Raw genomic sequence first — 23,525 nt, 5'->3', positions numbered from 1 at the left:
TCAGTCAGCATGGCCAATGGTCAGGGATGGTGGAAGCTTAATCCAGCAGCATATGAAGGACACTATGTTGGTGAAGGCTGTAATATGGGAAAGATGCCTACTTGTGTCAGTCATGAACCTAAGAAGTTTGGTATATTACAATGTTTGTCAGGTGAGAACTCCAACAACTGCAATTGTTAACATTTGAAGTGCTCCTTATGAAGGAGAAACACCACTCAGTAGTAATCTCTTTTTGACTGAAAGGGTTGTTGAAGATGACAATATTAATGTCTTCAGCATATCTAAGTAATTCTCAGTCACCTCAAATGTCAAAAGCAAATCTTACCTTTATAAGAGACCTTTGGTTTCTGGTTTTATTTCTTCTTTCAAGGAACCTACCACGGGATAGGTTATTAGCTCTAACCTTGAAATAAAACACACAGCCTTGAAATAAACCAGAATTGACCCAATGTTGTGCTTAGGAGGCAAGAACAGAGGAGAAATGTCTCCCTTCTTAAGGGGAAGGAGCTGCCTAAGTCCTCAGACGGTGAGGCATGAGGCATGACTCGTAAATACAGCAGATCTAAAGGAATCTGCACTAATGGAAATATCATTATTTTCAGGGGGCGTTTAAGACGGAAGTATATTTATATTCTTTTTTTAAGCAAAAGAATAAAAAAGTCACATGGCAGTTTGAGGTTCAGTGTGGAGGGTAGACCTAAACAGCTGGAGAAAGAGTTGATCAGAAATTAACTATTGAATTAGTTTTGGCTATTTATTTATTTATATAAATATTTATATATTGCTGTATCATAAAGATATATCACAGTGGTTAACAACAATATAAAACATAAAATCGAACAAAATCATAAGCTGAAAACAACTTCGTTGGTACTGTCTCAGTATCCTCCAATTGTTCAGCCATCCAGTGGCAGCTAGTTGCCATCTGCTCCAGAGGTCCACCCCCTTGGTCAGGAGCAACCAAACTCTGGACCACATGGAGCAGCTCTGCCAGAGGGCTCTCCAAGGATGCAATGGAGGCAGCAAAGGAGGATCTCTTTGCTGCCCTTGCCACCAGATGGTAGGCCTGACTATGAGCCTGAACACGACTTTTTAGGAATGTTGCCATGAATAAAGCAGAAAATCAAGAGTGGTTAAGAAATGCATTGAAACAGAGGAAGAGCTTTGCTGGGAGCATTGGGCTGCCACGGATTTTTGCTGCAATGTGCAGAGCGTTAAGAGTTCACACAGGTCTGCCTAACTTACATTCTTATCTCATTTTATCCTTTGAGCAGATGTAGGACTGAGAATGCCCTGTAGTGCCTGAAGCTTCTCTGGCTAGATTTCTCTGCCAGTGTGCTGATAGAATGTAAGAGCTTAGAAGGCATTCCTTAGTGCTTTACAGGAGAGGGACGGAGATAAATTACAGCTCTTCAGAAACCCTCAATTTGACTTACAGTGAAGGTTTTTTTTTACAATAAAAAGAAATATCAGGAATCATAGAATTGTAGAGTTGGAAGGCACCCCGAGGGTCATCTAGTCCAAAGCCCCTGCAATGCAGGAATCTAAGCTAAATCATGCATGACAGATGGCCATCCAGGCTCTGCTTAAAAACCTGTAAGGAAGGAAAATTCACCACCTCTTGTGGGAGTCTGTTCCACACTGAAGCAAAACAGATAATAAACAGCAAGATACAACCACTCATACAAATAGGAATTCCAAAGATACAGTGCCACCATACAGAAGGCCGGCCCCCTTTCCAGTATACCCTTGTGCAAATTAATTGAAACAAAGCATGTTTTCTATCTTACTCGCAATCCTGTACTCAAGCACAAAAAGTCAGTTGATCATTATGGTGTTGGAAGCCTGCAGCCAATAGAAAGAATGATGCGCTCACTACAATATATTGAGGTTCTACGAAAAAGAGTTATTCCAGAGCTGGAAAAGAGGTATCCTGACGGTACTGGTATATTGTAGCAGGACCTAGCCCCCTGTCACACATTAAAAGTTGTGAAGAAATTAATGACAGAGCAGCAAATACAGGTACTTGATTGGCCAGGGAATTCCCCGAACGTACATCCCATTGAGAATTTGTGGGCTATATGCAAAAGTCGCCTCCGTGCTGTAGACTGTATGACTATGGAGAAGCTCATTCAGGCGCTGATTCAAGTGTGGTACAGGGATCTGAAAATCAACAGTGGCTGTTCAAACCTAGTAGACGCCATGCCAAACTGTGTTCAAATGCTGCTTGAAAATAGCGGAGGTCATATCCGTTACTAATGTACGTATATGTGAGTTTTGTACATGTATATGTGAGTTTTGTACAATAAATTACATTGTTTGTTTCAATTAATTTGCACAAGGGTGTAGGTACCTGCCTCACTTCTGAAGGCAGGAGAATCTGGATAAGCGACTCGGAAGCTTAGCTTAATTGACAGGCAGGTTTGTATGGGACAAGATAGCACTGCAAAAAAATGGTGAAAACCACCATACCCCTATAAGAAGAGCTGACTTGGGTGGTTTTCCAGAGGATCAACCACTAGAGCAGTCCTTACCAACCTGATGCTCTCCAGATGTTTGGGCAACAGTTGTAGTCCAAACATCTGGAGACCAGGTTGGCAAGAGATCCACTGGAGTTTGAAATTTTCACCCTTCCCACGTAGGTCTTCTCAGTTAACTTGTAATCTCTATGGCTCCATTTTGTAATAATCATTTATTTTTAAAGCCTTGGCGAAAATCTGCATGAGATGTGGCTGGCAGCTGTGTGTAATGTCACTTCACCTCTGGCCTTCAGTTTCATGACTGTTTGCCCCTCAGTATATCTCTAAGTCCCACCATACCTTCCTTGTGAGCCTCCCATTATCCTGAACTGACCACATTCCACTTGCATATAGACAAGTCATCTCCTAACTCCTAGAAATTATTCTGTCATTGTGGGATACGACAAAGCCAGAAAAACAGTGCATTATTTTTGCTTTAGAAGTTGCTGTTTGTGTTTGGAGAATGGTGTTTTATTAGTGTGACTCCAGATAATTTTTATCTTATGCTTAGAATGCTCTGAAGTGCTTCAGTTTAACAATAACATTTTGAAGGCTTTGAGAGTTCAGTAGCTGCAGGCAAACACTTTAGGAAGCCCTAAAGACAGCAGGATCTCTGGGGAAGAGCAAGAGGCAGGGACTTCTGAGAATATAAACTGGGAAAGGAGCACAAAGCTTGCAGCACTAGGCTCCTGAACTCTTATTCCCAACAATGCTGTTATTTGGTTTTATGGTAACCAGCGACAATGACACTGTCACGGCTAGTGACAGAGGAGTGCTCACATCTTCCCTGGAGGAAACTGAAGTGCCAAAGCTGGGGAGTCCCAAAGCTTGAGTGGTGCTGTATTGCACTCTAAATGAGATCCTTGCTTCCCAGGGGATGAATCAAAGAATAAAAGCTGTGGCTTTCTGTATGGATTTGCACGAATTGAGGAGACCTGAACAGCCAGAATGTCTCCAGAACACCCACGCAGCAGAGCATGTTGTGAGGGTGGGACCCAACTTTCCGATGTGCTCGTGGAACACGCAAATCTGCAAACATATAAAAAGCAACATAGACCACTGTTTCCCCACCCCCACCCATTTCTTTCTTGTCCGAATGGTTTTCTCTAACACTAGTTCTTCCAGCTCTGATGTTCCTAAAAAGAATAGCTCAAATTTCAAGTTGGTGTGGCTTGCTCTTCAACAAGATGATAATGGATAGTTACTCTGGTTTTCATTTGTGCCTCTGTGCGAGGTTATTAAGTATCACTTAAAGGGCTGGTCGATGACATGAAGGCACATGAAAGCAGCCCTCCGCAGATAATGCACGCTGTGACTGCGTAGCTCCAGAAACCATCTTGTGAGAGGGTGGACAACTGGGCCACACAATATTCTTCTCTACAGGAACCTTGTACTGTATCTGAAGGCATCACAGGGAGTTGAACAGAGGCTGTTTGGAGCTCTAAGGCAGGTTCTGCCCTGCATTACCCCATCTTTCCCTGCAAAGAATACCTCCCTTTATAGATGAATCCATATTATCTGGACTTGGGTGTTTGGTTTCTTAAATTCTCAAGTGGGGTGGTGGTGATTTGAGTTCCGAGGAGGACAATATGTAGTTCCTTTGTCATGAACTGGAGCAGTTTTTCAATAAGTCCTAATTTTTGCAGGGATGGGGAACCTATTTATTTATTTACTAGATAGTTAAATATTCTCTAGAAGGCTCAAAACATACAACTTTATTTGCTTGTTTTCTTTTAGGAATTGCTTCCTATGAAACATCAAGAGCAACCCACATGGGAATCAGGGCTGGCGGTTCACACATGCAGACTTAAAAGTCTCCTCCTGTACGGATCCACTCAGGCAGGGGTGGGGAACTTGTTACTCTCCTGTTTACCTTACAAGCATTTTTGCATCTCTACTGAGATAATGTATGTAGAACTCTTTAAAAATTTAAGGCAAAATGCTATAGAAATGCCAAGTGTTTGTTACTACTCTCACAATCCTAATAATCACAATCTAAATAAAAATAAATATATATTACTGTGGGAGGATTTATCATGAGGGAGAAGTCTGGGGAATTTTTAAAAGCAGATTTTGTGGTACACCATTCTTGGCTGCTGGGCGTGCTGGTTGGGGCTGCTGGGAGTTGGGACTAAAAAACCCAAAAAACCCCAAAAACTTGAGTGACCACAGGCTCCTTGTCTCTTCTTTAAAGAGTGGCCTGATCACACCCTGAGATGTGACAAAAGAATGCTAATACTTCTTAATGGTCCAGGATGGCCAGTAGATGCCCCTTTGTGGGAGCTAATTGTTAGAAGATGGTTTCTTGGGACAGAGACCTCTCTGGAATGTTTGGAATGGGAAAGCTTCAGACTTTGAAGAGGGGTGTCTGGGTAGTGTGAGGAAAGGGCAGTTTGGGAGGATAGTCAGCAGGGAGCTGAAGGCACCTAGTGGATTATGTGTATCCCCTGGGGATCAGTTGCAACAGATCACATCCGCACCTGGTAGGACTGCACATACTGTTTGCTTCCATTTATACCTTATATTACAGAAGCCTAGTAAGTCTCCCCTTTGGGGAAGGACCATGGTTCAGTCACAGAGCATCTGATTTGCACACAGAAAGTTGCAGATTCAATCCCTGGCAGGTCTAGGTAGGAGTGGGAGAGAATTGTGTCCGAAATCCTGGAGAACTGCTGCCAGTCAGTGGTGCCAATACTGAGCTAGAGGAGCCCAATGGTCTGACTGAGTCACTTCCCTATGTTCCTGGCTTCTGGTGCTCTCTCCTTCAAAGGAAGCTAATTCCAGGTAGCTCTTGTCCCTGGAACACCTCACTGGTCAAGGATGTAAAGTGGAAGCACTTTAACAGTGTGCAGCTATGAGAAACTTTGACTTATAGGGTGGTATCCAACTAAGTTTTACTCAGAGTAGATCCACTGAAATTAATTGATCTAACTTGGTCATGTTCATTAATTTCAGTGGGTCTACTCGGAGTAAGACATAGCTGAACACCAGCCATAGCATACTTCTCCACACAATCTCTATAACCAGAAGCAGTTGAGAAGAGTTGCGTGGAAGCCATTTATCTCCTTCTGCATCCAGATATGGTGTGTGTGAACTTGACTGTGGCTCAGGGTGCACATAATGTATAGATTTCCAGAGAGAAGTTTGGGGCCTTTCGCACACCTCCCTGGGTCTTGCTGCACTACCTGGGGCTAAAGCATGATTTGGCTTAGCATTACATCTGAGCCCAAGCTCATGGTTTGCCTCAGACAAACCAGGTGTTGTAACCATGGTTTGTTCTTGCATTTTGTATTGGCAAGACAAACAAGGAGACGGAGTTCAGATGTAGCACTAATGTTTGGAGTACTGAGTTCAGATGTAGCTTAACTCTGGCAGCAGCAGAACCAGGACATGATATTCACTTGTGGGATCTCTACACACTTGCTAATTTTTGCGAAGCCATTGTTTGACTTAGCACTACATATGAACTCTGCCATTTACTCACATATATTTTGGGCCAGCAGTACTGGCTCCCACTATCCCTGGGATTAATATCCCTGATTATTATGGTGCTTTGTCCTTCCAGAAACTATTCCTCTCTTCATGCCTAGGCACAAGGAAGCCGTTATACTTGAGAAAACACAAGTCCTAGGGAAGAACAGACCTATGTCACTTTACTCTGCTCTAGAGAAGGGTTTGGGCCAAGCAATGCACTGCTCAGAACGCTGCATGTTCTGCTCTGACAAGTCTCACAACATCCAGAAAACTGGCACATAGATAACAGTGGCCATCAATAATAAGCAGGAGTTGCAATATGTCCTCATGCCCCCCCCCCAACCCCAACAAACCCTGGGCCCTGATAAAATGTACCTGTCTCCCTCCTTCCATTCTTGGGCCTGAGGTAGTGATGGTGCACTGCAGCTGACAGCAATTTTACCTTTGGTCTCCCGGGCGAGAGGCCAGTATACAGAAAGCACGGCTGTGAGATGGCGATGACGACTAAGGAGTGTTAAGTAAACATCCAGAACAGCAGGCCCGGGTCCATTGGGAGACAATAGATTATTTTCACCAAACAAACAGAAGAGGAGGCAGGCTTATAATGGAGAGTCAAATGGGTCCACCTGCCCCACAGGAGACTCTCTAGGGTCGCTGGTGCATTGGCTCTGCTCCTGAAAGAGGCCACCATTTAAAATGTCCCCATTTACTAATGTCACTGCGACTTTGTGAAAAGGAGGGAAGCAGCAGCAGCAGCAGCAGCAGCAGCAGCAAACAAAAAGCCCAAAGTCCAGTCCCTTGCTGCGCTCTTCCCTCTGTGTCCTCCTTGCGCCTGGCAGATTCGGAAGGCTCTGGAGAAGAGAAGGGGACCTTGTTGAGGAAGCAGCTGCCCTTCCCTCTTGCGGGGCGAGAAGGGGGGACGAGGGAGAGAGGAGGAGGGGAAGGAATCAATATGCAGGGAGAGCCCTCTCTGGGAATGAAGGGATCCTCTATTCTCATCCTCTTCATGCTGCTGGCACGCAACAACAAAACGACCGTGGGTGTGGGGAGGCGATGCATTTGGAGGGGGGGAGAAGGGGGAGGCGAGCCCAGTCTCTGCAACAGGGTCGTGGCTGGGCAAGGCCCAGAGCCCCCCTCTCTCCCTGAAGCAGGAGGTGTATTGGGGGGCACATATCTCCCTCCCCGCCCCGCGGCTGCCTCACCAAGGCGCTTGATGGCGTAACCTAGCAAAGTTTGTTGTGGCCCCAACGCTGCGCTTAGCATGACGCAGCTCAGGCAGGCTGTATTATTTTGGTCTACAGGTACCAGCTGTTAAGCGTTGAACAGCTGACAGTCTCCGTCTCTCTCCCTCCCCCCTCTTTTTCTCTCTTCCTCTACCTCCCTCCTCTTCTCTCCCCCCTCCCCCTTCTCTAAGCACACACACAAAACAAAGAAATCTCCCAGACCTCTCTGAGGGTTCCCTCTCTCCTTCCACCCCCCACAATTAGGATTTCAGGACTGGTTTTCCGGGGGTGGGGAGGCGGGAAGCAAAACAAAATAGCACTATCTCTTACTTTGAAACTCTCCATTTTGCCTGGAAAGCTCTGGTCATTCTCTGATTTAAAACAATCCGGGCCTCTGTTTCTCTGTTTGCAGGTCAACATTCTGCTCTTTCATTCCTTATAATGGCCGCCTTAAAATTTTTTTTAAAATCAAGATAAGGTTTCTGTTATTCTCTCTCTGTGGGGTTTTTCTTTTTCTTGGGGAGGTTTTTTTAAATAGCAAGCTGATAATTAACCCTTCACACAACAAGGTTTTATTGCACAAATCACCACCCAGCAAATGTGGGGGGTGCTGAGGGGCAGCAACATGGCACAACAAACATGAGACAAAGCAGCTTGTTCCAGACACAACATCTGCAGAATGAGTCCATTTTTCTGTAACTCTAATCTCATAATTCATTGTTTGTGTGGTGTTGGTTACAGTAGCTGAAAGGGAGAGAACAGCAGGTCAATTTGGCAGCGATTCACATTTGAATCTGAAATGAGGGCCTTGCTCACCTTATGACAAGCAGTTGAAATGTTGCCAAACAGGGAAGGGAAATGTGTGCCTTTAGAAAGTAGCATAGCCAAGATGGGACCGTATTCTGAATAGGAAATGCATGGTTTATTCATGTCAGTAACAGACCTTAGCTTACTTAAAAGGGACATGTGTCCTTCTGGGGGAGGAAAAAGAAAAAGGACAATCTGTTTTAAAATGCCTGACTTCGGAGCCTCGCAATTCACTTACGGTCTTTGAAATATGTGAGCTGTGATTTTATAGTTGATCACAATATTACTTTCCTTTAATTGGAAACCTCCCCCCCCCCCAATTCACACATTTGCCTAGTTTTTAATGCTGCATTTTGGCAAAGGGATTGCTGTCCTCTCCGCTGTTGGAGGTTGTGCTTTGGAAGCAGAGGCAGGATGCATGAAGTCCTTCCCTCCTTGCTTCTATGGGTGTGTTTGCTCATATCCTGAAGGAAGGCCCCCAGGAGAGTATTGTGCCTGTGAGTGAAACAGAGTGTGTCATTCCTTGGCTTCTTCCTCCACCCCCCACAAACACTTCAGTGCACCACTTCTGCATCAGTGTTTGACCTTGAGTTTGTTTTTGTTCCCTCTTTGAAGACTCCCACCCCCCATTCCTGCATCTGGAATCAAAAAAGTACAGTGCAGCTGGGCAGCCCCCCCATCTTTTCCTTACAAACATTCTCAGTTTCTCACTTTGATGTCTTTAACTCTTTTAAAGAGCTGCTGGGTGCAGGAACAATGCAATGCTTTAGTCTCAAAACACACCCCTGAGCCTGCCTGAAGGTCATGCCCTTTCCCCTTTGCCCTCTGGAGCTGCGTAGGAGGAGTGTGATAACGGAGAAATCACTCTGCACATGCTCAAGTGTCCCCTCTTCTTTATTATTGACTTCAGGTTTAATCTACGGCTGAGTCCTGGCTCTGAAAAGAAGTTCCGTGAGCAAAACTCTTGAGGAAGCCTTGCTCAAATTCAGCATTTGAAAGCAGTCTTTGCCCCTGCTGAGCAGGAGGAAAGGAACAGCACCTCTCTCCACGTTCCTTGCTTCCCTCAGCTCCAGGCGTGGCAGAACCATGGCTGTGCCTGCGCCGGGAGCGCTTCTTTCGCATAGCGCACAGAGCCGCCAGTGCCACTAAAACAACCCAAATCTGTTCGCCTTTGAAACTAGTCCAGAACAATAGCCAGCCTTGTGCTTTCTTGGAGACTCTGTGTCCCTGTCCTTGCAGCTGGTGCTTCTACCAGTACTAAGCTCCAGCGAACAAGGTCAGCTGAAAGCCTCTCTCCCCTTCATCCTCCCCCCTTCAAGGGCTTCCCTATCCACTGGGGCCACTATCAGTTACATGAAACATTTGGTTTCCAATGGACTGTTTGTGCTGGAAGGCACAGGTCCATTTGAACAGCAGGCAGTGATCCTAGGCAGCAAAGGCTTGCCCTGTGCTAGCTGACAACAATTTCGCCTGCACAGAAAAGTACAATGGAGACAGATCATGCACAATGACAGGCTGCCGGCGGCTCCAGGGGATCCATAATTCATGATGTTTTTCTTACCAATCCGGTTTTGGATTTCACAAGCTGGCCAGTTTCCTTCCCATTTGTTGCTTCCTTTCGCCCCTCTTTCAAGAGATTTAACTCTGTAACCCAAACTCAGCCCTAGGAATAGGCAGGGACAAAAAATGATGGCGAAGGGTGCAGCTTTGTAAGACACGGGAGAGATTCCAAAAAGCCGATCTTCTCAGTGTGCTTATTACATGGAATAATCTGAGCCCTGCTCATTAGTTTGTTAGCTTCTTTATAAATGGGTAGCAGCAGCAGCGGCAACAGTAACTGGCTATGTACCATTGCCTTGAACTGCAGCTGAGTTCATCAGGTCATCTGGTAAAAGCAGGGATACTGGGCCTTTCAGCAATTGGCTGATTAAAGAGGTTAATCGGAGCTTTTATGGATTGTTCCTGCACAGATAAGAACCAAAACCTAATCTTCCCCATCATTTGCAATTGAAGGGTCACATCCTTGCCAGACAGAAAGTTGCCACAGATCAGATGCAACAATCTTATTGTTTTTACTGTCATAAATTTTCCCTTTACATAGCAAGAGCCTTCCAATTTGTGAAATATCTGTTTGCTCCTGCAAGGGCATCCCTAGCTAGCTATATGACTATTGAGGGCAGATTTGTATTTAAGGACTTGCTGGCTAGCTCTAGACTGCATTGCAAGCAGGTGAATCCACAGGCTAGCAGAGAGGGACTGAGGACTCCATTCCAAGTCCATGCTTAGCACAGAAGCCAAAATAGCTGTGGAAGGGGGGAAGAAGACCCCCTTCTCTGCACCCAGCCCAGAATGCAGTGTGTTGCTGCGGAGTGGGGTGGGGTGAGGATTAACCTCTTCAGTTTCCAGCAGGCTAGCACATTTTGTTGTTGTTGCAAAGTCTACTGGTGATGTTATTTCTTGTATGAATTGTTTCCTATGAAACATCTCAAAGCAATTTTGCAGTACAGTGGTACCTCAGGTTACAGACGCTTCAGGTTACAGAATCCGCTAACCCAGAAATAGTGCTTCAGGTTAAGAACTTTGCTTCAGGATGAGAACAGAAATCGTGCTCTGGCGGTGCGGCGGCAGCAGGAGGCCCCATTAGCTAAAGTGGTGCTTCAGGTTAAGAACAGTTTCAGGTTAAGAATGGACCTCCGGAATGAATTAAGTACTTAACCCGAGGTACCACTGTACAATAAAAACATAAAATTGCATATCTAAAAACAGTTACATATATATCTATGTAAACAATTTCATCCAAAACAGATACCGTTCAGGATACAAATTTTCCACTTAGAAGGCTGATTGAAATAGGAAAGTCCAAAAAGACAGTATTGATTGGTGCCTGTCTTGATATGTATCAGGAGGGTGGTGTTGCCACAGGGGCTGTATTCAACTAATCCATTGCACTAGCAGGGTTTCCCAAATTTGGCTCTCCAGCCATGTTTGGCTTACAATTCCCATCATCCCTGACCAGTGGTCCTGCTAGATAGGGATTATGTGAGTTGTAGTCCAAAAACAGCTTAGCTGTTTGGGAATCCCTGTAAAGGAAGCCAGTGCAAGGATTCCCACTGGTGCAATGGAAATTCCCCCTCCTTGCACACCTTCCCCTTCTCCAAATCTGCTCTGGAAGACTTGTTAAAGTGCTATAATGTGCTTTAAATGTATATGATAAATCTTTGACACCCCCCATTCTGCTTTTGGCTGTTTTGTGTGATTTTATATGGTGATTTAAATCTACATTGTACCTATTTTAACTGTGATGTTTGTGTAACCTGCCCTGGGACCACTTGATGGTCACTTCTCAGAGCTTGGTAGTCCTTTCAGCCAGCAAACCTCTCTCCTCAAAGTATCTGCAAGTCAGCAGGCAAAAGGTCTGCATGGAGAAGGTTTGCAAAGTGCCATCAGTTCCTATCATATCACTGTCCCCTGCTGGCGGCTGCTCTGTGAATGAGACACTTTCAGTTCCATTTCATGGTTAACGGAAAGAACAGAACACGAAAGCTGGGCTCCCTTGGACACAGTGGGGATGGGCCTGTGTCGCTGCAGATGGCTGGGTCATCTCTGTGGTTTAGAAATGCCCAAGTAAGGTTAAAACCACACTCACTGTGGTTACAGATGACTGTGATTATTCACACAGTAAGTGATCCAATTATAGAAGTTCCCTCCCCCACCTCCATTTCATCTGTTTAAGAAGTGCATCACAGGCCTTTCTTAATTTGATTTTCAAGAAGACAGAAATGTGAAAGGAGGAAGGGCAGGGAGAAAGGTGGGGAGGCAGAGGGGACATCAAAGTCTCCATGAGGTTTTCTTTCTGAGACCTGCGTGTCTTTAAGGTTTTATTTCCTGACTTCAGAAACGGAGCATGTCTCGGAGGGTTCACACTTGGTAACTGTCAGGCCTCTCAACCGGTGTGAATGCAAAGGCACTGTGCTTGCTGCCACGATCCCTGAGAAGCGAAGGGCTGTGTGCTGTGATTTTCTTCACTAGGAACAAATCCACAGAAGTGGAAGGAGTCTGGTAGGAGCCGGGAAAGGCCTGACTCCACACACAGAAAGGCCTTTTGGGATGGAAAATGTGAACCCTTATCATGCAATAAAGTCCAGATAATGTACAGGTGCCTAAACGAAACAGCAGACTTTCTGTTGACACAAAACAACACTTGCTTTCAGGATAAGCAGGTGTGTGTGTGAATCTCTATTTGGCCATAACAAAATAGTTGCTTTCTCCTTTCCAAGAAGTCGGTTATCTTTTTGGCTTCAGTTTACCTCCTCATAAGGCAGCCCTGTTTAGGGAAGCTTTTAATGTTTGATGGACAACTGTATTTAAATATTTTGTTGGAAGCCGCCCAGAGTGGCTGGGAAAACCCAGCCAGATGGGCGGGGTATAAATTATTATTATTATTACCTATCCTGCAATTTTAAAATATTCTAAGAGATGGCACTTTCAGCTGGAAAAAATGGCTGGTTATTAGAGTTTTTAAAAGCCACTGCTCTTTTATCTTCAACCCTGATGAACGAGGCACCTTCAGATGCCCCCGCTCACCATTACTTCTTGATGTAAATAAGTAGAAGAGGGAGGGGATGTTATTCCCTGGCCTCTTCCACAATTGCCATTCCCACAACCCTACAAGTATTAGGGACTGAACTTCTGCAGTAGGGAGCCTCTTTGACATGTGTAGACTCCCCACCACAATCAGAACCTCTGGGAGACATTTCTCAATCAAGCTCCCTGCTACAGGTGTCCAGCCCCCCCTCCCAAATACCTGGAGGGTTGTGGGAATGGCAACAGTGATGTCATGGAGTGGGAGGGCCTGGGAGGGCTTCTTCCTCTTTCCATTGGGCAACACAAGGCAAGGTGTGGGGGAGAGAATGCTTGAAAAGGGTTTCAGTCTCTTGTTTTGATCCCTTTAACTTGGTCCAATCTCATATTATCTTTTACATTACCATGTGAAAAATCCAAGGCTGGAGGAAATCAGAAGCAAGAGTAAAGATGCCCAGGATAATCAGGGTGGTTTCCTTGCATTTTAAACTTCATAATAATTGACTTTGTAAATTTTATTACAGTCGTTATTCTGGGTAGGCTGAGTTTGATGGAGTTCATAATTCATAGCAAGTACACAAGAGGATCTAAGAACTATGCCATAAAGAGTGAATATGTGTGGCTAAAACATCCTGAAATTCTTCCCCAACTTCCAGAGATTATGATATAAAACTGAGAGCTTACCAAACTTAGATGGAAAGGTCTGATAACTAAAAAGAGAATTTGAGGAGAACTGGGTTGATATTTGGGGGACAAGGGTTCTTGTGTATTTTATAGTTTTTATATTTTGTCAGATCACAGTTCACCCATGATGTTATGTAGCATAATAATAGAAATTTATGGTAGGGGGAGGGAATTGCCCTCACAGCAACAGATGTGAACGCAAGGTCTCACTTTTAATGAAACCATGACAACCCTAGACTACTTGCTGCTGTTGTGCTCTGCAGTGTGGCAAGGGCCAACCAGGGTAAAGGATAGGCAAGGCAAGCAGGCTCCCTTGCTGGGTTCAGTGCAAGGCTCAGTCTGCTTTCTGGAGAACAGAAAGCTCTGAAGTTGCTCCAGGAAGCAATAAGCTGAAACTGAGCCCTTATACTGTATAATAAAAGCTGAAACTGAGCCCTTATATAATAATAGCAGCAGAAGCAGAAGCAGGTGGTGTTGTGTAATTGTTAGCACCACTTGTGCTGAAAGTTGCTGCTCTATGTCAAGGGCCCAGCCTTCTCCAGTACCCTTCTCCTGCAACAGAGTGTCTTCTTGTGTCTTCTTCAGCAGAGCCCTCCAAGTCAGAGGACTGAAGTGGCACATAGGGTCACTGGCCCAGTAGGTGCATCTGGGAACACTTCCAGGACTGGCCTTCAGAGTTCTCACCCTCAACCTCTGAAAATGAGGAATTGGACTCCAGGGTTATACAGTGGTACCTCGGGTTACATACGCTTCAGGTTACATACGCTTCAGGTTATAGATTCCGCTAACCCAGAAATAGTACCTTGGGTTAAGAACTTTGCTTCAGGATGAGAACAGAAATCGGGCTCCAGTGGCGTGGCGGCAGCAGGAGGCCCCATTAGCTAAAGTGGTGCTTCAGGTTAAGCACAGTTTCAGGTTAAGAACGGACCTCCGGAACGAATTAAGTACTTAAACCGAGGTACCACTGTAGCGCCCATGGTTGAACATGTTATTCCACTATTTCAAAACAATTGAGTTCTTACAAAAAAGTAATCTTTGTAAAATTTTCATGTTTATTACCCTTTCATGATCATTTCATTGATATTTCTTTTTCTATAAAACCTTCAATACTCTTTATAACTGTTAACAGTATGTAGAAATATTAAAGGTTGGTGATATATGTATGCTTAAACGTATTTTATGATGTTTCATAACCACTTAATTTTGCAAAATACCTGTTGATAGCAGTTATGGTTTTTATTTTGCCATTAAGGTATCAGCTCTGGCTGGTGGTTGAGCGGTGACCCTATCTGTGACTGACTTCTTCAAGTGTAAATTTAGCTTCCTTATATATAACCATGAAGTGCAACTCTCTCCAGTGTTTCAGAGGCAGCAGCTTCAGTGGATTCAGTCTATGTGCACGTTTTTCAGCTTAATTTCTAGCAATGTTGCCCAGCAGTCCATTTTTCCTTGCTTTAATATATTGTTGAGTCATTTCTTCCTTCGTTGCATTAGTTAAAATCGTAGGTGCTAATGGTGCTTCACCTGACAGCTCCTTGCTGATGGTACAAGCTGTGACCACCATTTTTATTTACCCTTCATTGTGTCCAGGCTGTGAGCTTGCTCACTTCTCAAAGGGTTTAAAATAGCTTGTGAGGTCATAGTCTTTAGTTCTGCTTTTTCCTGGTATCATGCCCCATTGTGGGCTTTGCTATTTGTGACGATTGCATTTGCTTGTTTTAGTTCCTGGAAGAATTTTAATGAAAGGGGGCTGGGATGTTCCCACTTTATATCACTATTTTTCAGGCATCCGGCATCTGCTTCCCTTGTGACATTTTAGTATATTTTAATATTTATATTTCCCCCATGTTGTGTTTTATTGTTGCTTTGGAACTTTGTGACAAGTGACATATACATGAATAATAATACTAATAAAATATAATAAAAATAATACTTATGATAATGATTGACACGTGAGGCATTCTGGGAAATATAATGGCTGCTGATTCCATCCAATGAAAACAGCAGTTTTTCTGTCTAACATGAGGCACAGAGGAACAGGAAGCCAACACTTGTTCTTTGGGAGAACCTTTCAGACATAACTATATATCCTGTCCACTGGCTGTCATTAACTAGGGTTGCCCAACCACAAAAATTGTTGGGCTTTTAAAAAAAAGAAACCCACCTCGCTGAGCAATTTTCGGGAACAAACTCAAATTGTTGAGCCTCCCCCATCACATTGCCATATATCTGGATTGTCCCTGACATTTTGCCAATTCATCAAAATTCCCCCCTGACGCCATTTTTACACCCCAAAACCAGGACCTGTCAGTAATTTTCCTGACAAATGGTAAGCCTACATTCACTCTTAATATTTTTAATGTCATGTGTATGTAAAGTTTGTCACAGGAGTTTGATTTTAAAGCCCCAATAAATGTATGTGCTTGAGGGCAAGGTGCAATAGTATCAAAGCAATTTGGGCCTTTCTTCTGTTTCCTTTGAGGAGTTTTGCCATTCACTAGCAAGCTTAATTACTTCGGCACATAATGCCATGGGCAAAGACACTCTTCCTGATGGTCCGAAGGGTTAAAATAGCTAAATTAAATTTGAGGCCAAACAATAAAGTCACAACTTTGTCCCTATGCCGCGATAGGTCGAGTTCCACACCAGTGATCAGGTTTATGGTTGAGCTGTAAATCCTTGGGAAACTTTCCACTGGAAACCCTGACAAATGCATCCCTCTGCATTGTACAGTGAGCAGTTCTATCTCCAGTCTTTTGTTTCCTAGCAGACACATACGCTTTGGCTCCAACCCTTCCCTCCCCCACTTTCCTTTTCATGTGCAGTTGGATTTTTATTCACTCAGGCTTGATAAAACTCCTATAAAAGCAGTTGGTTCTGCCTTGCAGGGAATCAGCTGAGGACAGCAAGAGAGCAGCTCTGAACGGGAGCCTGCGCTGGGAGCTGAGAGAGGAACAGAACCACGTGTTAAAGTTCCATTGCCAGGCTGAGGACAGAGCCAGGGTGATTTCCTTGGTAGCAAGGGGTTGTCTGCTCTGCAGATATTGCTAAATCATCCCTGCTGGAGAGGATAATGCCCTGAAGCCCTGGAAAATAATTATGGAGTGCAATTTTGGTGCTATCAAGAAAAGATCAGGTGTTGATATTTTCAGTGATCGTCCTGGGGGGAAAGCACCCCTGTACACATCAATAAAGTTGATCTTGCTGTCTATCAGCAGCTATTATTTTCACAGGAACAAGGGTGTATATGGGGGGGGGGGAAGCATCCTATCCCAAGCTCTCACAGCTTTTTAAAGTTTCCCATTGCTCCCCTCTCCACGACTCAATGACACATTTCTTGCTGCTGATTCGAAAGGAGGGAGGAGATGGGCCAAGAACAATGGATAGGATTGCACCAGTCGTTTTGACGCCTTCTGTGGATGTTCATACCTGTAGCACCACCACAGATTTCTAGTTTAGCTCCCTGGCCTATAAGGGCGTTTTTAATATAGAAGAGCCCTGTATTCCAAGCATTACTGCTGGTAACGGGGAGTGCGGGAGTGCTGTGCATTGTTCCCAATCTAATCAGGTGACGTGAGAGCAGGGGAGAGTGCGATGCAGGGGGGACAAGCTGACCAGAACACCGTACTTTGCATGTGTCATGTGTCACTGAGCAGCTGGCTGAGACAGATACTGTTTCTTGGGGATCTTTGGAAGCCTAGCCACTGAAAAAGTCTCCCCCACTCTCACTTTCCCCTCCAATGATGTTTTCCACACTTCCTGGCAAAACAGGGCATATGGCAGGAAAGAGGAACTGGGGACAGTGACATTGTTTTCTACTTGTATCATTAGTAGCATATCTGCTAATGCATGAGTCCCTGGCCTCCCGCCTGCTCTCCTCTAGCCTTGAGCCTCTATTCCATTGCAGTTTGGTTGTTAATTTATTGTCATACTCTCTACACTTTGAATCATACGATTATAGCATTGGAAGGGACCAGTCCAACCCCTGCAAGCGAGGCGGGTTCCCTTGGAAAGGGGTCCTTGGGCACTTGGAGGAGAATGCTTTTTCATATTTGCACTTATTTACAAATATACAGGCAGCACCCAAAGATGCCTGCAAGCCTCAGTAGTAAGTGCTCAGTGTATTTCTTTGGCAAATACTTATTACATTATGCGAGTCTGGCAGCTCAGGACTTAGCAGGGGGAGAATCCCATCGGCACCAATAGATCTCCCCACCTAAAACAACTAACTATACTGGACAGTAGGCACGATTTCCATTCTGACCTGGGCTGGAAATGAAAGAGATACAGTATTCCTTCCTGCACTGCTTGCTACGTTTACAGTAGGAATTGCACCCAGAGCCGACCCAACCATGAGGTGATGTGAAGCAGCTGACTCAGAAAGCACAGGAGGTGGCTCCCCACCCACCACACTGCTGCTGTTGCTGCTGGAACAACTCCCTCTTGCCAATTTTTGGCAAGAGGGAGGTGTTCCAGAGTGTGGGGGAAGGGAGTTGGTTGCAGCAGAAGTTTGATCTCTGCCTCTTGGCTCCCCCACCTTCCTCTCCACCCTCTGCTTCTGCCTCTGATTCTGGACTGCTCTCTGTCACAGCCTTTCCTGCTCACTAAATCCTGTTACCTCCTTCAGCTCCTGCTCCCAGTCTTCTCCCTCTGACCACTCAGCATTGTCCCACCACCACTCCCTAGGCTCTGAGCCTTCTTCCCCCGGGAGTTCCTTTGGGGGTTCCCCAGCTGGTGCCTCTCACCACTTCCTTGCATCCATCCATCCATCCATCCATCCATCCATCCATCCATCCAGACATGGTGTGACATTTTAGCTACACAGCCAAAAGGACCTTACCGAGTTCTCATCATGCTAACCTGGGACAGCTTCAACCTTTGTATCAGCTTTTCCCAACCCTTGGGCCTTCAAATGTTGTTGGACTACAACCCACAGCATCCTCACCATTGACTATGCTGGTTGGGTTTAATGGGGGTTGTAGTCAACAACATCTGGGGACCAAAAGCCGAGGAAGGCTACTCTTAATGCACGTGGAATGTTGTGCTGGGGAATGATTGATACATGAATCCTTCTACCCATACAAATTGGCCTGCTTCCCAGGTTGAGTTGCCATAGCTCTGCATTTTACAAAAAGATCATGAAATCATCTTTTGTAAATGGGGAATCTTTTAGTTTGAATATGATTTATGCTTATATTTTAACAAACCACTTTAAAATCATAATGGTGCCTTGGGATTTCCTGCCCTGTCTATTCATCCATCCATTCTTTAGCAAATTTAAAGGGGATACAGACAGCCATATTCTGCAGATCAGGAATAATTCTTTTAATATTCGCAATTCCCTGTATTTAGCACCACACAGTGGAAGTTTTAATATATCAAATCCCTTTGACTCTCAAGAACAAACATGAATCACAGATAATCAGATGGAACTTATCTGCACAAATGAATGTATACAAAGTGCCCATGATACAGATGGCCCTTTATACACTCTTTCCTGGTATCTTCAGCAATCTTTAATATTGTGTTTCAAGTGTATAGGCAAAAGGGGGGGGGGGGAGCCTGTCTGTATTTTTAAGGGAGGTCAATATTTTAGGATGTGTCACCTCAAATATCTCTGCCCTTTGGAGCAAACTTCCTGAGCTGGCAAAGAATTTCAACATGAAGCTTTAAATATTTTCTATGTCAGCTCTGTTCCTGCTACCTTTTGTTTTCACTCCTCTTGTCTGATTTCTGCCGAACAGCTGGACTCATCACTGTTCCATTTTTCTATTGGTTGTGACTGAAGTAGCTTGAGGTCAATTATTTCCCCAGCAATTGACAAAGAGTCTTGACTAAGAGGAAAGTGACATTGTCCCTTAAATGCACACGGTGTCCTCCCCCCACTCTCTGTCCCAGGGCCAAAGAAGAAGGCCAATCCATTCTTTTCCCTTTGCCTGCGGCCTAGCGTATCTGTGTCAGTGGATTTGGCGGAGTACACGTGTAGCCCAGTATATGCTGGGTGAGGAAAGCGTTCATATTGCTGGCGAGAGAGAGAGAGAGAGAGAGAGAGAGAAAGCGCAAAATGAACTTGACCTAAGCAGCTCACAGCGACAAGGAGGCTGGTCTCATGTGCGGAGAGAGAATGTTGCGCCTTAGAACACCATCAGTGGGGAAACAGCCCTCAAAATTCCCTGCCCTGCTGGTTTCTCACACCTTTCTTTATTTTAGCAGGATGGAGCCCCATTTCTTTGAGGAGCAGCACAGCAGAATTTTGTACAGAAGAGGAGGCAGGGGCCCCTCCCCCTCCAGCATCCTTTTCTTTGAGCAACCACATCAAAAAGGAGTGCACAGACTACAGCGCTCCGGGCTTCCCCTGAGACCAATGCAAACTCTGATGGCTCAAAATCGTTTCTCCGCCCCTCCCTTCCCTTTCCCTTCAGGCCCACAAGTCAAAGCTGTAGTAGGAGGTGATCCCTTGCTCCTTGACAAGGAGGAATGACAATGCAGTGAGCGCAGGCACTCAGCGCATTTTGGGGCTACTTGTTAAGGCTCCAGGGGAAAAAAACCATCCTCGCTCCGATTATTCGCATGGTTTGTCCCAAAATTTGCTTCCCTGAGAGTTTTCGAATGAATTTAACAAAAGTCTTTTGTTGTCCCATTAGGGTGAGAGAGCAGCAACAATCTAGCACAGAGAAGTTCGCTGAATATAGTTGATTGAGAAACTCAGCGTTAACTCGATGTGACTCTGGGGGATCCATGACCAGATCCTTCCCCCTTTCCACTGACAAAGATAAATGCCACTGTGGGTGATGGGGTGGGGAATTGTTTTGTCTATAAAAAAATGGTTGGATTATAATTAGTGGGTGGCACAGAGCCTAGGACTTGCCGATCAGAAGGTCGGTGGTTTGAATCCCCGCAATGGGGTGAACTCCGGTTGTTCGGAACCAGCTCCTGCCAACCTAGCAGTTTGAAAGCACATCAAAGTGCAAATAGATAAATAGGCACTGCTCCGGCGGGAAGGTAAACGGCGTTTCCGTGCACTGCTCCGGTTTCGCCAGAAGCGGCTTAGTCATGCTGGCCACATGACCCAAAAAACTGTCTGCGGACAAATGTCGGCTCCCTCGGCCAGTAAAGTGAGATGAGCACCACAACCCCAGAGTCTTTCGCCACTGGACTTAACTGTCATGGGTCCTTTACCTTTTTTATGTATATCACTATATCTAATAGTATAGGCAACTCCCCACTTATGTGTGTTTGAGGCACGTGCGGCCACACCTAAGCTCTAAGAGAGTGCAAAAATGACAAAAATTGTGCAACAATAGTGTCTAGCAATCCTACGAGCCTTTGCAAATGCAGTCCCAGGAGCCTTTGCACCAAACTTTGAGGCGAGTTGGAGTTTGAGCAAGGAGGTTTGGAGAGAGCGATTGTGATGGAGTTTGGTGGTCTTCCCAAAAAACACAATTTCACTTAAACGTGTGGTGCCTCAGAATGTCAATGGGGAGTTGCTTGTATGCTTAGGTGCTGCTGAGTGCCAACCACTATGCAGCCAAAACAGGACCACTGAGAAAGGAAAAGAAGGTGTGAACAAGCTTGGAGGAAACCCAAGGTTTACAGAAATACAAAAATATTTCGGTGGCGGCGATGGGGAAACAATGCCTTATGAGTATGCTTAGTGGCTGAGGAATGCTGTTGGTGGGAAAAGAAGAAAGCTAATGGGCAAGGGGCAGGGCGGCGGCGGCGGCGGGGGGGGGGGGGCAGAGAGTGTGTTGGAAAAGGCATGGCTGATTGGCAGGAACCCTGACCAGGAACACTCTACGCTGCAAATTGTTTGTTGCAGGTTCCACTTGTTCTAGAAAAATTGCATGATGAGCAACTTTATATATTGATATTTAAATTGTGGTTTCAGAAGCCTCTTCTTCCTCTCTCTTGTACAGTGGTGCCTTTGTTTAAGAACATCTTAGTTTTTGAACAACTTGGATTAAGAACACTGCAAACCCGGAAGTAGGTGTTTTGTGAACTTTGCCTTGGAAGCAGAACATATTCCGCTTACTGTTGAGTGTGTTCCATTTATAAATCGAGACCCCCGCTGCTATGGGAAAGCACACCTTGGTTTAAGAATGCTTTGGTTTAAGAACGGACTTCCGGAACGGATTAAGTTCGTAAACCAAGGTACCACTGTATCTGTTGCTGTCCCTTCCCAATATATTTCCAGTAGAAGGGTTAGGCAGTGTTGTGATATGTCTCTGTTTCTCATGACGCCCTTCCATCTGACTGCTCTACCATCCTTGGGCAATCATCCACTCTTTGGAAACCCTTCGTTTTTGGCACAAGCTGGCCCTGCTGCAACCCAGAGGGTCTTAATAAGAAGAGTGTTGCACGCCACTCCAACGTCTGATCAGTGTGAGAGTCCAGGGGTTCCAGAAGCTTAGCCAGGGTCCATGTTTCCTTTTGTAAATGAGGCACAATGGAGACTGTGGAGTCTTTATGATAGTTAAATCAGCATGCCCCAGTTCAGGTCAGGAATCAGCTAAATTGCCTTTGACTCTCCAGAGGAAATATAGATAGATGTTGTAGTAGTAGTGTAGTAATGTTTTGAAACTGAAAACACTGCATAAAAACCATTTGGAAAAGCCCTCCACTTTTAAATTCATGCTTCTAGATCAGTGGCCCCTAACCTTTTTTGGCCCAGAGGCACATTTGGAAATTTGAGAAATGGTTGTGGGCACCATGCAATACCCATTTCACAGAAGAAAAACTGCTCAGGGCAAACAAAACACCTATACCTTGCTACAAATACAAACAAAACATAGATCAAAAAGTAGATACCCCACCCCAAACAAACAATCCCACCAAAAGCAAAACCATTTTTATTAGAAGAAAATAATAATTAGAATTGACAGGAAGCTTTGGTAGGCGCACCGAGAGTGCCACGGATGAAGTGGAGATTCTAATCAATTTGGAGAGCCTTGATGGGTGTGATCTTTTGTAGGTAGCAGAAACTTCCCCATTCCAAAACATACACACACCATACACAGCTCATGCAGGGCAAGCAGTCAACGTGGATTTGGTTCCTACTTACTCTGCATCCAGTGCAATCCCACAACTGGTTTGGGAGGGGGTGTATACATGCCATTAGCCACAATCCCCGCCTATCCAGTGCCAGATTTACATATAAGCGAAACAAGCCTAGGGCCCCACTCTCTTGGGGGCCTCAAAAAAAATTAAAGGAAAAAACCCTGGAGTACATTTCCAAAATATAAGATAAAAAATAAATAAAATAAAACCTACATACAGCAACAGTGTTTTGTGTTGTGTTGTGTAGGCTCCTATGATGTAAATAATGGGCCTCGCCTGTTAGCCTGCTCCCTAAAATATCACTGGTTTGCTCATTTCTATATATAGGGTGCCTACATTCTGCATGTGCAAATGGCTTTAGATACCTATTAGGTCCATAAATTATCATATAGTATATATTCAACACAAAAACAGCGACAATTTATTGTTTACAAGGGACAGCTGGACATACAAAGGGCCCCATTACCTTCAGTAGCTTAGGGCCTCATCAAACCTAAATCCGGCCCTGTGCCTATCCTATTGTTTTTAATCAAATGCTGCATTTTGATGCATTTCCCCCCGAAAACCCAGCTTCGAGGAAAAGATCAACCTCAATCAGAACTGAGGAAAAAGAACGTACACACAACCTTCTTTTAAGTTCAAGCTCCTTGCCTTCACAGTTCTCGAGAAAAACCTTTTAGGTGTGAAATTTAATTCGTCAAAAACAACTAGCAAGTTTTTTTTTTTGGGGGGGGGTGGTAGGGCAGAAAAGGCCATAAAGGTGCGTTACCGTAAAACATGCTTACTACACTATTCTAAGCCCTCGAGACCTCCTTGCGGGTGTCCCATAGGGGCATCCGGTTGGCAGCTGTGAGAGCAGGATGCTGAGCTAGATCTCCCATTGGCCGGATCCAGCAACTGGGCTCTTCTTGGGTCTCCCCTGTTGAGTTCAGCAGGGCTTACTCCAATGCAAGTGAGTGTAGGATGGTAGCCCCAGGTTTTTGGTGGTGGTTTGGTTTTTTTAAAAAAGGAAGATTGCCCCTTGATGTGTTGTTGTTTTTTTACAGTTGGAGGCTGGCCTTCTTCTGTGCGCTCTCAGCTGGTGGTGGGCTTGTTGGGGAGGGGCTGGCTGGGGGCGGAGGGGCTGCTGGAAGCATCAGAGTAAAGCAAATAACTGAGGAACAGGAGGGCTGGGGAGTGG

General features: G+C 45.0%; 1 long non-coding RNA gene across 1 annotated transcript in view; it reads right to left on the bottom strand.

The window, feature by feature from the left end:
* LOC310848764 overlaps nucleotides 1-23,525 on the bottom strand; it is a 202,969-nt gene that overhangs the window by 163,255 nt on the left and 16,189 nt on the right. The gene's annotated exons all lie outside the window — the stretch shown is intronic.

The sequence above is a fragment of the Podarcis gaigeae genome (genome assembly GCF_964106915.1).
Source record: "Podarcis gaigeae genome assembly, chromosome: 7".
Taxonomy (NCBI): domain Eukaryota; kingdom Metazoa; phylum Chordata; class Lepidosauria; order Squamata; family Lacertidae; genus Podarcis; species Podarcis gaigeae.
Note: the sequence above shows the minus strand (reverse complement) of the source record. Positions and strands in the feature narration are given on the sequence as shown.